Source organism: Hippoglossus stenolepis, chromosome 15 (assembly GCF_022539355.2).
Source record: "Hippoglossus stenolepis isolate QCI-W04-F060 chromosome 15, HSTE1.2, whole genome shotgun sequence".
Taxonomy (NCBI): Eukaryota; Metazoa; Chordata; class Actinopteri; order Pleuronectiformes; family Pleuronectidae; genus Hippoglossus; species Hippoglossus stenolepis.
The window spans coordinates 22,824,815-22,837,815 of NC_061497.1; the positions used below are offsets into that span (position 1 = coordinate 22,824,815).

Genomic DNA, 13,001 nt, shown 5'->3' on the forward strand with positions numbered 1-13,001 from the left:
CCCCAGAGCTTCCCAGGATTTCTCTCCTCCAGAAGTCTCCCTCCTCTCCAGTCAGCTGCCACGCTACAGGTTTCTTCCCCGACAGCGTCATGTTGTTCTGGAGGAAAGACGGGGAGGAGCTTCATGAGGACGTGGACCTCGGAGAGGTCCTCCCCAACCATGACGGGACCTTCCAGATGAGCGCTGACCTGAAGGTTTCATCCATCTCCCCTGAAGACTGGAGGAGGTACGACTGTGTGTTCCAGATCTCTGGTGTGAAGGAGGACATCGTCACCAAACTGGACAAAGACTCCGTCGAGTCCAACAGAGGTGAGACTTGAACCAGTGAGGACGCTGGGACACACATTTCATCTACAGTAACAGTCCTGCAGGTCATGTTTGCTGATGTGTAGCAGGAGAAGTTTTCTTTCATCAATGTATATAAATACATTTAGATCAGTGTTAAACCAGTGCATGTGCCCCCTTCATCATCATGTGACGCTGAAAAATTAAGTGAGTTTTAATGTGTCTGCAACAGTGTCTGAGGATTTTATTCCTGTTATTATTTTCATTGATCAATTAGATTTACACATTTATAAATGTTTAAATTGACTTGTATGATTGTATGATTTTATTCCATGAAGTGTTTCTGCAGGTCTCAACTAGAGCCAGACTGATTTATCATTGGTCAGATGTGAGCCTTTCACAGACACACTGGGATCAGGGTGGATGTTTGATATGAAAACTTTTATTCTACAGAATTAATGAAGCAGAAAAAACAAACAAATCTCTCGTTCTTTACCTCGAGCAACAACAGACATTTAGGGACATTTCTTCAGGCAGTTTATAACCATTTCAACCATTGACTGTAAATAAAGATGGACGACATGACGGCTCCTCAAAAGTGAAGCCAAAGCGTCTCGGTCGCTGATTGATGCTATAAAAACAGGGTGAAATGTCATGATTGACAGCTCATGATTGACAGCTCATGATTGACAGCTCATGATTGACAGCTCATGATTGACAGAGCATGTGTATCGGCGGGACCTCGTTACCGTGGCTCCATTCCTCCGTTCACTACTGCACAGAGTCCAAATGTGAAAGATGGCCTGTCAGATCCGGGATATTTTAGCTTCATTTGTGGAAAGTGGGAGGAAGTGGGAGGGAAGTGGAGACGTGTAAATGTGTTTATTTCCATTAGTCTATGATTTCAACGTGCCAAACATTATAGTCACCTGTTAAGACTCGAGCTGCTGCTCTGTTGTAGAAGATGAGTCCATGAAATGATTTAGTTACTGGAAGTAAGTTTAAGACAAACCAGCGTGAATAAGCACAGATACAGTCATTATGTACAGAAGAAAACTGAAAGTAGAAACACCAGCAGGACAAACTCACACGTTTAGTGTCTGTGTGTGTTTGTTATTTCTCCAGGACAGGATTGTGGTTCAGGGGAGATTCTTCCCCTTCGTCCAACCTGCTTCATCTGTTCAGGTTGTGATACTTTCTGTTTTTATTCCGCTCAACAGAGAAGCCCATCAGCGTGACCACCATCATCAGCATCGCTCTCGCTGTCGCTCTCGCTGTCGTCAGGCGCTGTCATTGGACTCATCGTGTACAGGAGGAAGAAAGGTGGGAATAACACAGAAGCTTTGTCCAATAGTTCTCTGGTGTTTTGATTTTAGACTTTCCTAATTAATGCTCGTTTAGATCCAAACCTCATGAAACAAACTTCCAACCCTGCACACCAACATCTGTTTCAAGAGCTGCAGGAGTTCACACAAAGTTTTCTAACCTCTGCACCACAGACTGTTTATAAAGCTCTGCACACAGCGTCCAGCACACAAACAATAAGTGACAGTATGTTGTCGATCGTTTGAGGAGGACGCCACTCGAGAAAAACATGACACAATTCAGTTTGTGTTTTTACTGTAATAACTGAAATCATGTATTTTCTTCTTATTTCAGCCCAATGTACCTCTCACCTGGTAGTAAAACTTCTATTTCTGTTCTGTTTTCTTTTATACGAATGTGCTTCATGAGGACATCACGTCCGTTTGCACAGCAGCTAAGTACGAACATGTCCAGTTTTATAAAACACCCCCAACACCTCTTTGGTCCACTTTGTACTGGTCCACTTTGTACTGGTCCACTTTGTACTGGTCCACTTTGTACTGAGTCCACACCGGCGACAGTCAGGAGCGTTATGTTTTCAGGCTGTTCATCCGTTCGTCCCCATCTTGTGAACACACGATATCTCAGGAAGCCTCGAGGAATTTCTTCAGAATTGCCACAGCTGTTCACTGCCCATTTTATTTCCCGAGGTGGATGCGAGAATCCCCACAGGAACCTGACCCAGTGCAGGACTCTAGTAAACCCTCTGTAGATTAGATAGGGTTCATTTTCGTGCTGAAGAGAGTTTCAGGACGGTTCCCCTGCAGTGTTGGTTGTTTGTAATAAAAGTGTCTGTTCAGAGGAGGATGGACTAACGATGTGTTTCTGACCTCACAGCTGTAAAAGATCCAGGTGCCCTTAGAGCCGCTGAAATCAGGTGAGCGAGGTTCTAATTCTCCAAGTGAGGCGTCCTCCTGAACACAGTGAGTTGCTTCATCTGTTAAACAACTGCCTCAAACTAGGGTGCAAAGTAACATATGTGTGATCATGTAAAACCTCTGTTTTAATTAGAAATAAAATCTCTGCTGAGAACAGAGCACAGATCAAACCTTCCGTTAATAGGACAGATTAAATGTTGAATTAAAAACTCAAATATCAGCAGTGACACAACAATTCAAATGTTAATAAACCCAATATTTAGGAGCTTATCAATTTAAGATCAGTGTATTTTCTGGTAAACTTTAATTTCACTGAGAGAATGATGAAATATTAGGTCTCAATATAATAAATACATCAAATACGTGGCTTTGTGGAACTGAACATTTCATTTTAATTTCTTTTTTCTCTCTTCAGGTTGATGGACGAGAAGCAGTGTCACCACAGTCTCCCCCTTACGCTGGGAACTCATTGATTATTCATCACTCAAATCATAAACTGATATTCAGGGTCAGACATTGATTGAAATACAAATAATACAAATTTTTTAAAAAACGGTGGCGTTGATTAAATTTGATCTTTTAGTTAAAAATTAGAAATGTAAACTTCCCTCTGATAAATGTTTGTTTAAATATTGGTAAATCAAATGAGGATTATTACTTTTTCTTTACCTGGAGTGAAGTAAAACACATTTTAAAAAACAATGAAAGTATCACAACACTGTTCACATGCAGTTAGTTTATAGATCATCTCTTAGTTACAGTTTTATATTTCTGGTGTTGGGGCATCCTTGTAAAATCATTTAAATAATACAAATCTAAATATGCATATATAGACACCACATCCACATCTTAGGGTCTGGAAATATGATCTGTCTCATGATTCCATAAACCTGTTGCTATGTGACTCCACGTATCCTGAACCGTTCATTTTATCAGCTTCACACTTGACCTGTGTGTTGTTAAGGGCCCAAGGAAGTGCAGTGTTGAATCTGGTGGGATTTGGACAAGTGATCAATCAATGTTAATGGAATTAAAATAACTTTATAAATTACACACAATAATGAGTTATTGTCACACACGGACACACAACGAACATCAGTACACAATTAGTTTTCCAGTTAAATATTTCTGATTTTATTTTATTTCTAATTTTGGCCTGAACAAGAAATGAATTAATCCAGAGTTGCTTGTTTTTGTTTGGTTATATTCATGCTTTTGCTGTGTTCTTAACCTTTAAAGTTCATTTAGTGGAATTATCAAGAGTTGTGGGATGTTTTAAGTATCTCATATGAAATGTTAATATTTCCTGTTAGTTTTTAGGGACAAAGGACTTTTCTGTTTTAGCCTTGTTAACATTTACTGCAAAAATGAAAGGTTCGAACAGTATAAATTACTGAACTTATCTTTGTTAAGTTTAAAAACTTCACATTTTCTCAAAGCTACGAGGTTCCAATTATCCTGCCGTCCAGGCTCAGAGGATTCAAGCAGTTTACTCCACATGCAGGCGTGAAGTTGATCACCCTGAACATTGATGTTCTCCATATGAACATTTGAATACATTGATACTCGTCTTGTTGACCCTTTCGGACCTTACGGTACTCACTCAGTCATTCACTCAGTGTTTTTTTCTGTCACCGTCAATCACACACATTGTCCACGAAGCTGTCCCAGGGGGTAGTTTTAACGTTCTGATTCTTGCTTATGGACACTTGGGCGCGGACCCCGGGTCGCTGAGATCGAACCTGTGCCCCTCTGGACAGTGGACAATCGGTCTACCTCCTGAGCCACAGCCGCAGAACCAGAATTTCTGTCCCTGTATTCAAGCTAAACCTCTCACCTTTATGACGTTAGAGTCCGTTTCCCCTGATGAGACATGAGGCGTGTCATATCACAAGCGTACCACCATTTTGTGTTTTGCCAACGCAACTTCAGCAACTTTACAAATTTAACTTAGCAAAGTTAGTTGAAGCAAATACGTTTACAAATCCATTAAATATTTTCTGTTGATTATATTTAGAAATCTTGATAACACAATTTCAAGTTTTCATTTTTTACAGTGTAAGAAACTGAACGTTGAGGCTCAACTTCTCTTGTGTTTGGGTTTTATCAATAAATGTTAAATTAAGCTGCTTTGCTGTTTCCTTCCTTTTAATACTTCTGTTTCAATAAAGTCTCTGATGTTCTCTGGGATTTCTGCCTCTTTATAGCGTTCAACGTGTAGAAAAGTTCAACACATCTGTAGAAGTTCAAATGTTCATTATTGTCCCAGAGAATAAACTAATGTGGATTTGACCTGTAAGAGCAGCAAGGAAAAAGCTATTTGGTCAAACCTGTGAGTCTCAACAGGAAAGCGACAAAGACATTTTTACACATGACAAGAAAATGATTGTGGTGGTTTTATTATGAAGTAAATTCTCATGTTTGATTTGCTGCTGTCTTTAATAATCTCATTATTATTATTATACAGTTGTTTTTGTAGTCGTGTGTAAAACCACTTTGTGATTGAGTGTGTTTTCATTATCAGACATGAGCAGATCCACTGATCTCTCGCTGACACTCACTCAGATCAGAGCGGTGCTTTGCTTCTTCCTGGAAGGCAAATCTGCCGGAAACCGATGACATTGGAACTGTGAAGGAATTCGTTTTTAGGCTGCTTGGACTCAGCTAGGTGTAATGTGCTGTGGGACATGGGCCGACACATTTCATTATCTCTCATTTGTATGCCTGCTACACCCGATTGTTTGTCTGATTTGATATCTGCAAGAGAACTGAAACCTCAGTAGTCCTAGTAATGGCACCTGCTCAGACTCTGCTAAATAATTGGACTAACACTTTTCCAGTCCAACTTGTTGAACACTCCTTCAGGCTGAGAGATGGCAAGGCGTTAGCCTTGATAATTGTCGCATTGTCTCAAGCAACTTGGCGTAAGAACATATCAGGATAGATGCTTTTGCACGTCCTGTTTGTCGTAGTGTTTCTCTAGATCCTCCTGTAATAAATAAAGGTGATCTAATTGTATTATTATTGTTAGTAGTAATGGTAGATGTAGTAGTAGTTGTATTAGTGGGGTGGTAGTGGCTCGGTGGTGGTGGTGGCGGTGGTAGTGGTAGTAGTGAGTAGTGACAGTGGTGGTAATTGATGGTAATCAATGGTGGTAGAGTAGTGGTAAGTAGTATTGTTAGGTGATGGTGCTAGTGGTGGCAGTGGTGGTAATGGTAATTTCGTGATGGTATTGAATCGTGTGACAAGTGGTATTATTATTGGTGGTAGTGGTGACGTAGTTAATAATGGTAAGTGGTAGTAATGGTAGTAGTCATAGTAGTAATAACCGTAGTAGTAGTAGTCGTAGTATTACTGGTAGTAGTAGTGTGGTAATACTAGTAGTAGTAGTAGTAGTAATAATAGTAGTAGTAGTAATAGTAGTAGTAGTAATACTAGTATTAGTAGTATTTCTACTCTGACGACCGTTATTGTTCTTTATGACTCGTCAACCAGGGGTTTTATTTGAAGGTTTCATGGATATCTGTTCCGGTGACTTGTGGGTGTGTTGCCATTATGAAAGCTAACCGGGGAAGCTAACGGCGGGACAGAGAGGTTCCTAGACTGGTTTCTTCTGAGTCGTCACCTCCCTTTCCTTCTCCCCACTACCAGATCTTCCCTCCACACTGCGGAGAGGAAGACAGAAGAAACCACAGCCTGTACAATATTCGTACAGTGAGGTCACAGCCGACGGATTTCGTATAATGTATGATATTGTTGTCCTGGTTGCCGAACTGCGACAGGTGATGACGTGTTGAGCCGCGTCTTTACCCGCTGGCTGTCAGGTGCTGTCCTGTAAACGGTTCGGGCTTTGTAGATGGTGGCAAACTCTTTGGAGGAAACCTGGTCTTGGTAGGAGGGCGTTCCTCCCTTGGGATGGGCAGCTCTCTTATCAGGGAATATTACCCAGTGTATTAAAAAGGACAGCCCAGGGTAGGACCCAGGACATGACTGCAATTCCCCACACTTCTCTGCTTTCCTCTGGACCAGTCACACAACCACAACCCATAGAGACTGTGTCTGTCCCCGTCCTAGTATTACATTGTTTAAATCAAACAATAACAGAGGAAGATTCCACAAACAAATCTGTACAAATTAACACAACCTCTGCAACATCAGAAACAAAAAGACTTAAATGTGGTCTTTGGCATTGTGGATATTATCATCAAGAACATTTAGTTAATGAACTGTAGTCTCAAATTCAAAAATGAATTATTGTCTCATGAGACCTGCTTTCCATCTGATGAATGTGTCAGCCTTCTAAATGAATCACCCCCGATGTATAAGTTCACGTTCCAGAGAATTCGGCGAAATTGATTTATATCTTTTAACTCAGTCTATCAATTCATCTATTTAAACTACTTCAAGCTCATTTGAAAGTCTTGTTCTTAGTCTTCCACACCAATCAAAAGAAACACCAAGCAATAATCATATTGCTGTGATTCACCAAATAACTCCTATCATTATCTTAGAGATTTTAACAAAATTCCCTAGTTTTATCAAACCTAGATACAAAATGGATAAAATTATTATTATTGTTTGACTTTAATATTCATGTTGACAATAATAAAGATAGCCTTAGCATAACATTCATTTCAATACTAGACTCAATTGGTTTCAGTCAATTAGTATACACCAACCTACTCATTATTGTAACCCACACTTGACCTTTATATTATCATACAGTGTCAAAATTGAACATCTAACAGTACTCACGCAATCCAATTCACCATCAGACCATAATTTAATAACCTTCAACTTTTCATTATCAGGAATGTATACCACTAATAAAGGCTCATTTCTAGATGTCTACCTGATGCTGTAGCTAAATTTGAAATAATTCGATTACATTTAAACCCATTATTATCCGTTGATATAAACAACAAATTCATTAAAACTGAGCTCCACTGAGATTGACCATCGTCGATAGCTCTGTAAAGGTCATTAGATTAACATTAGACTCAACAGCGCCTCTAAAAAGAAACATGTAAAACCTTAGTAAATTGGCTCCGTGAGTATAATTCCAAGACATGAGTTAAAAGAAGTATCAAGAAAACTAGAGAGGAAGTGGCACTCCAGCGGCCGTGTTGAATATCTCCTAGACTGGAAGGCAGTGTTAGCTTATAGAAAGAAGGCTCCTGAAACAAGAGCTGCCTACTCGAAACTAATAGAAGAATAAAAACAACCCCAGGTTTCTCTTTGACTCTGTAGCCAGGCTGACAGAAGTCACACCTCCACCGAACCCAGTATTCCCTCGATCCCTGGGTGATCCTTCTCTGATCAGCCTTGATCAGCTGACCAACTAATGTTGTTATAATGCATCAAGCGTGATACCATAAAATGGTGTTGCCTTTCTTCCAATAAATTTGGTTATCAAAATGAATATGAAATATGAATACTGTTATTAATATTAAATAATAACTTTAATTGATTAAGTTACATAGAACTTACCACTTCAAAGGAAGGGAAAAGATAATGATTTATTGAATAGAGTCTCCTTAAAGTACTAACTGGGTGGAACTCTGATTCAATTAAAGTCATCTTCTCTTAAATTTACATATAGATAGTTAGCTAAGTTGAAGATATGGGTTCTTGACAGTGTAGAGGTTGGCAAAATTCACTTATGCAACATTAATAAAAAAGCATTTGCATGAAAGTAAACATTTATTATGAATATATAATAGTATAAACACAAAATTACTAACAGTGTGATTACTAAACAAAGATGTGTATATGAGTATACGTGTGTGTCTGTGTGTCTGTGTGCTTCCAAAATGGCGCTGGCCAAAGATAACACCTCCCCCTATTGGAATGTTTCGTGCAAGATAATGAGGTGAAGAGTTGTGCGTGTGTCTGTGTGTGCTAAGTGGAACAAAGTTACTAGATTGGATGCAACGAAGGGCTGTGAAGAGCATAACAGACTAACATTACTTTCTCAATAACAAAATATCACAACACCACAATCAAATTTATAAACATCACACGAATCGAATAATGTAGTCTTGTAGCTAGTATAATTATTAAGCCCCAGTTGTTGCAAGTCGTGGAAAGGGGGAAAAGAGAGGAAGTTACTGCAGTTCGCAGTTTTGTGTTGTCTTGCAAGTGTGACTCTTGCCTTGGTAATTCTGTTGAGCTGTGTAGCTCAGTTGCTGGTTGAGTTTTCCTGCGGACGCCATCGCTGCTAGGAGGAGTTGGTAGAGCTTGGAGTATGAGGAGGTTTCCTTGGTGAGATGAGCTGGAAGCTGCACCTTTGTGCTCCTCTCGAAGAGTTGGATGGAAAAGAGGATGTGAGCTGGAGAAGAGGCTCCTGACCTTCCTCACTGTGGAAGGATTGTAGGAAGAGAGCAGAAAAGAGGAAGACCTGGCCTTATATTGGCCCGGTGACCTCACAGAGTGACCAGTGGGAGTTGAAACCTGTGTCCCTGGGGGGTTTTCACCTCTGTGTGATGTTGATGGCCCCTGGGAGACCCCTGAGTCCTGGAGGACATGCGGCTTCAGGCTTTTGATAGCCCCTGGGAGACTGAGTCCTGGAGGGACATGCGGCTTCAAACTGCACATATGAAGGCAGAGCTTTGGTCTCCCAAAGGCGGGTCCCAACAGTAATCTCATGTTCACAAACCAACAACTGTATCTTGAATCCATTTCCTACAAATTACTTGAAAATTCTGCCCCTAATTGATAGTTCGTTACTGAACACAATCAATCTGTCCTGTTATCGTAGGATATGTACCACAGTCCTTTAAAATAGCTGTAATCAAACCCCTTAATAAAAAAACCCACCCCTAGACCCAGAGGTTTTAGCCAATTACAGACCGATATATAATCTCCCCTTCCTGTCTAAAATCCTAGAAAAAGTTGCAGCCAATCAGCTGTTGAGTTTCTCCAGGAAAGCCATGAAGACTTTCAGTGGGATTTGAGCCAATCACAACACAGAGACAGCCTTGGCAAAAGTCACTAATGACAGCTAGCTTCAGATCAGGGGTTTGTGTGTCCTCAGTTGCAAACAGATCTCAGTGCAGCATTAGACACAATTGACCATCAAATTTTATTACCAGGAGCTAGAACAGTTAATTAGCCTTAAAGGAACCGCCTAAACTGGTTTAAATCCTATTTTCTGATAAAACTTCCAATTAATGCAAATCAATGATATGAGTCATCTGCATACCAAAGTTAACCATGGTGTTCACAGGGCTCTGTGCTCGGCCAATTTATTCTCATGCTGCTAAGGCATTATCAGTTTTCGGTAAATTTCCACTGCTATGCGGATGACACCAGTTATACTTGTCAATAAAACCTGAACAATGTAATCAATAAACTAAACTCCAAGCATGTCTCAAGGACATAAAAACCTGGATGACCCTCAAGTTCTCTTATTAAACTCAGATAAAACAGAAAGTTCTAATCACTTCAGCCCTAAACACCTTAGAGCAGGGGTGTCCAAACTTTTTCGAGAGCCACATACAGAAAAATATACTGAAGGACTGGGCCACTCTGGACGTGAAATTATTGCCTCACTTCTAGCCGCTAATATTAAAGCCACAAATCAATCAAATGCAGATGAAATTACGTTTGATAATTGAACATGTTTGAAAGAAAAAAGCTATCCATCTTGAGAGAACAGAAGAGAAATAGGGGATGTGGATATTTTGACTTATTACACAAATAAATTATTGGGCTTGTTAACACATCAACTAACGTTTGTTAAAAAATTGTCATCAACTTTAATTGACTGAATTTATTAAGTAATTGGGCTTAAGATGCTAAGGGCGCGCAACACCAACCATAGCCATGAGGTCCTCAATAGACGAGAGGCAGATCCTGTAAAGAGAAGGGCACAATTCAAGCCTTAATGGATTCTCTCATATCAGATTGCTTCTTTATTGTCAATCAGGATGAAAAGTATTCATTTTAATCTTTAGCATTTCATGTCACATGTACTTAAACAAGTTAAACGATCGTATCCCGATAAAGCTATTTCTCAAAGATGAAATGAGGTGAACATCGGTTCCCTCACTTATTAATTTGACTCTTTGCTTTTATTTCATACTTTGCCCGTATCTTATGAACAAAACCAAATTCTTCCACATTGCGATGACACTGAGGGCGTGCTGGCGTCGTGTGCCTCCAGGAGTGAATGACCACACAGGTGAGCCCCCGTGCCCAGGTTAGAGGTGTCGAGCTCAGCTGGGCACTCTGGCCGTGCAGTGCATCCGCCTGCCTGTGGCCCGTTACGCTGGCTGATTCCAGGGTCTGGACTTCCATCTGCCTTTAAACTCCCAGCTCAGCTCCAGGGAGGCGGGCGGCAGGCCTTACTGAACCAAAGTCTGTCCGGGGGAACAGCGAGGGCAGAGGGAGGGGTGGATGGAGAGGATGGAAGTTCTGAAAACAAAAAGAAAGTTAATCATTTTACTCTTGTTCCCAATGATCACGTTTATTACAGAGCTGATGCTAATTCAGCTCTGGGGAGAGAGGGGGTCGATAGAGCTGCGTTTTCATGCATGTAGTATAGACAGAGATTAATACTGATTGGCTAAATGTTCGTGTGGACAGAGATGATTCTTTGGACTCGACACATCCTTCCACCAAATTGCAATACATTCCGTTGTTTTGTCTGATCTTGTTTACAAAAATAAATAAAAACCAAATAACAAACAACAGGGGTGAGAACTTATAATCTTTTCCCTCACCTACAATCACAAGCTCCGCCACCTGAGCCTGAAGGTACGGCAGATGCAGTGCAAATATACGTCCCCGGAGTGGACGCACTTTCATCTCCTGCAGGATCAAGGATCATTCCTTTCTGGTGCAAACCCCTCAAAGTCCAGTGTGGCCCCTTCCTCCTGGGTGTCCAGCCCACACGGTCTGTCTTACCGTCGTAAGCCAGACCAGTGGGTGCTTTGCCTCCTGAACTGGTAACGCCACTCGGCGGCAAAGGCCGACAGGACAGAGGCTAGGAAGGATCGACCCAGGAAACCACAGTCCAGCAGCACTGGCTTCGAGCCGGGCTGCACTGAGACAGTTTTACTGCTGACACTCAGGATCACTGAGGGAAACAGACAGTGAGGAGGGAGAGATTCAGAAACTACATACGACTCAGGTATGATACACATTTTCCTCAGTGTTACCATTTGGCCTTTGGTTGCCGTGGGAGACCATGATGCTGGGGGAAATGACCAGCTGTTTGTTGAGCCCCTGATAGCGCAGCCGAGAACCAATCAGCTTGCGGGTACACGGGGGCTGAAGCCAGTGACTGTGAGTGGAGCAACCCATTTGAGTGTGGAGGGCTGATGCAGGAAGGGGCTGATCTCACACTGGGCCTTCTGCCTTCGGCCGAAACCTCTGGTGGGGGGCCGAGGGACTGGTGGCAGAGCGTGGCAGCCGGGTCTGAGGACAGAGTCAGAAAGTTAACATGTAACCATGGACTGTAGTTGAAGGCCAGACTGACGTTTCTCCAAACATCCAGAAATGAAGCCAAAACATCTGAATCCTGACGCTGCCATCTTGTGCATTTGGAGCCAGAGACTGCGTAGTAGATATCGGGATGAGCCGCGGCATGAGTCCCGTCAGTCTCCTTCTGAGCTCACCTGTGATAAAGAGACTCTGTCCGGGTTGATGTCGGAGGAATCTGTTCTGGCGCTGCATCTCGGCTGTTTCGCGTCTGTCCTGATATAAGCAGGACAGAGCGGCTCTAAACTCGCTCCTCCCTCGACCCACATGGTCCTGTACTAACCAGCACTCCGCCGGACACCTGCTGCTGCTGCTGCTGCAGGCACTGAACAATTTAACAAAGAAACGCTGAAATAATATAAATAAAGTGTTAAACATGAGTTTAACAAGATTACACAATGCTGATATTATAGCCCATGTAATGTGTAATCAGTGGTGGGAATCTCCATCAGTCCCCTGTATTTACCAGTAAAACACAGAACCTGCTATAGTTACATTCACTAATAAGTCTGTGCAGTTTCAATTAATATAGAAATGAAAAATGAAAATGAATTATATAATGTCTTCTAGGAAAATATTAAAATATGGCTGTTAAAAATTACATTGAAACTCTGATTAACTCCAGGTAACAACAACAACAATATTATTATTATTATTATTATTATTTGTTTTTAGTTCCTCTGCACTTTCGTTTTCTAGCTTGGTGTAATAACATTTTCTACCACGAGAGGGCAGGGTGCACAACGCCACTGCACTTCAAACCAAACTCCATTCAGAAATATACTAAAAGTTTAGTGATCTCACATGGGCCAAATAAAATTAAATAAGATATTTGACAAAGTGACTGTGTCTTTATGCTAGATTCAGCTCAGATATGACTCACACACACACACGTTTGCACAATATTACAATAAACTGAAACTGTCTGTTTGTTCTAAATGGATTAGATTCATTAATTAATCTAAATACAGATTTATGTATAAATTA

The 13,001-nt window shown here is 41.1% G+C and overlaps 1 long non-coding RNA gene and 1 pseudogene across 1 annotated transcript; one reads left to right on the top strand and one right to left on the bottom strand.

Annotated features, from left to right (window-relative positions):
• The first annotated feature begins 2,509 nt into the window (after nucleotides 1-2,509).
• LOC124854836 lies at nucleotides 2,510-3,074 on the top strand. Its single transcript, XR_007034843.1, has 2 exons — nucleotides 2,510-2,573; nucleotides 2,944-3,074. It is a non-coding gene; the product is annotated as an uncharacterized LOC124854836 (long non-coding RNA).
• Nucleotides 3,075-6,126: 3,052 nt separating this feature from the next.
• Nucleotides 6,127-12,332, bottom strand: LOC124854893 (annotated as a pseudogene).
• Nucleotides 12,333-13,001: the final 669 nt, after the last annotated feature.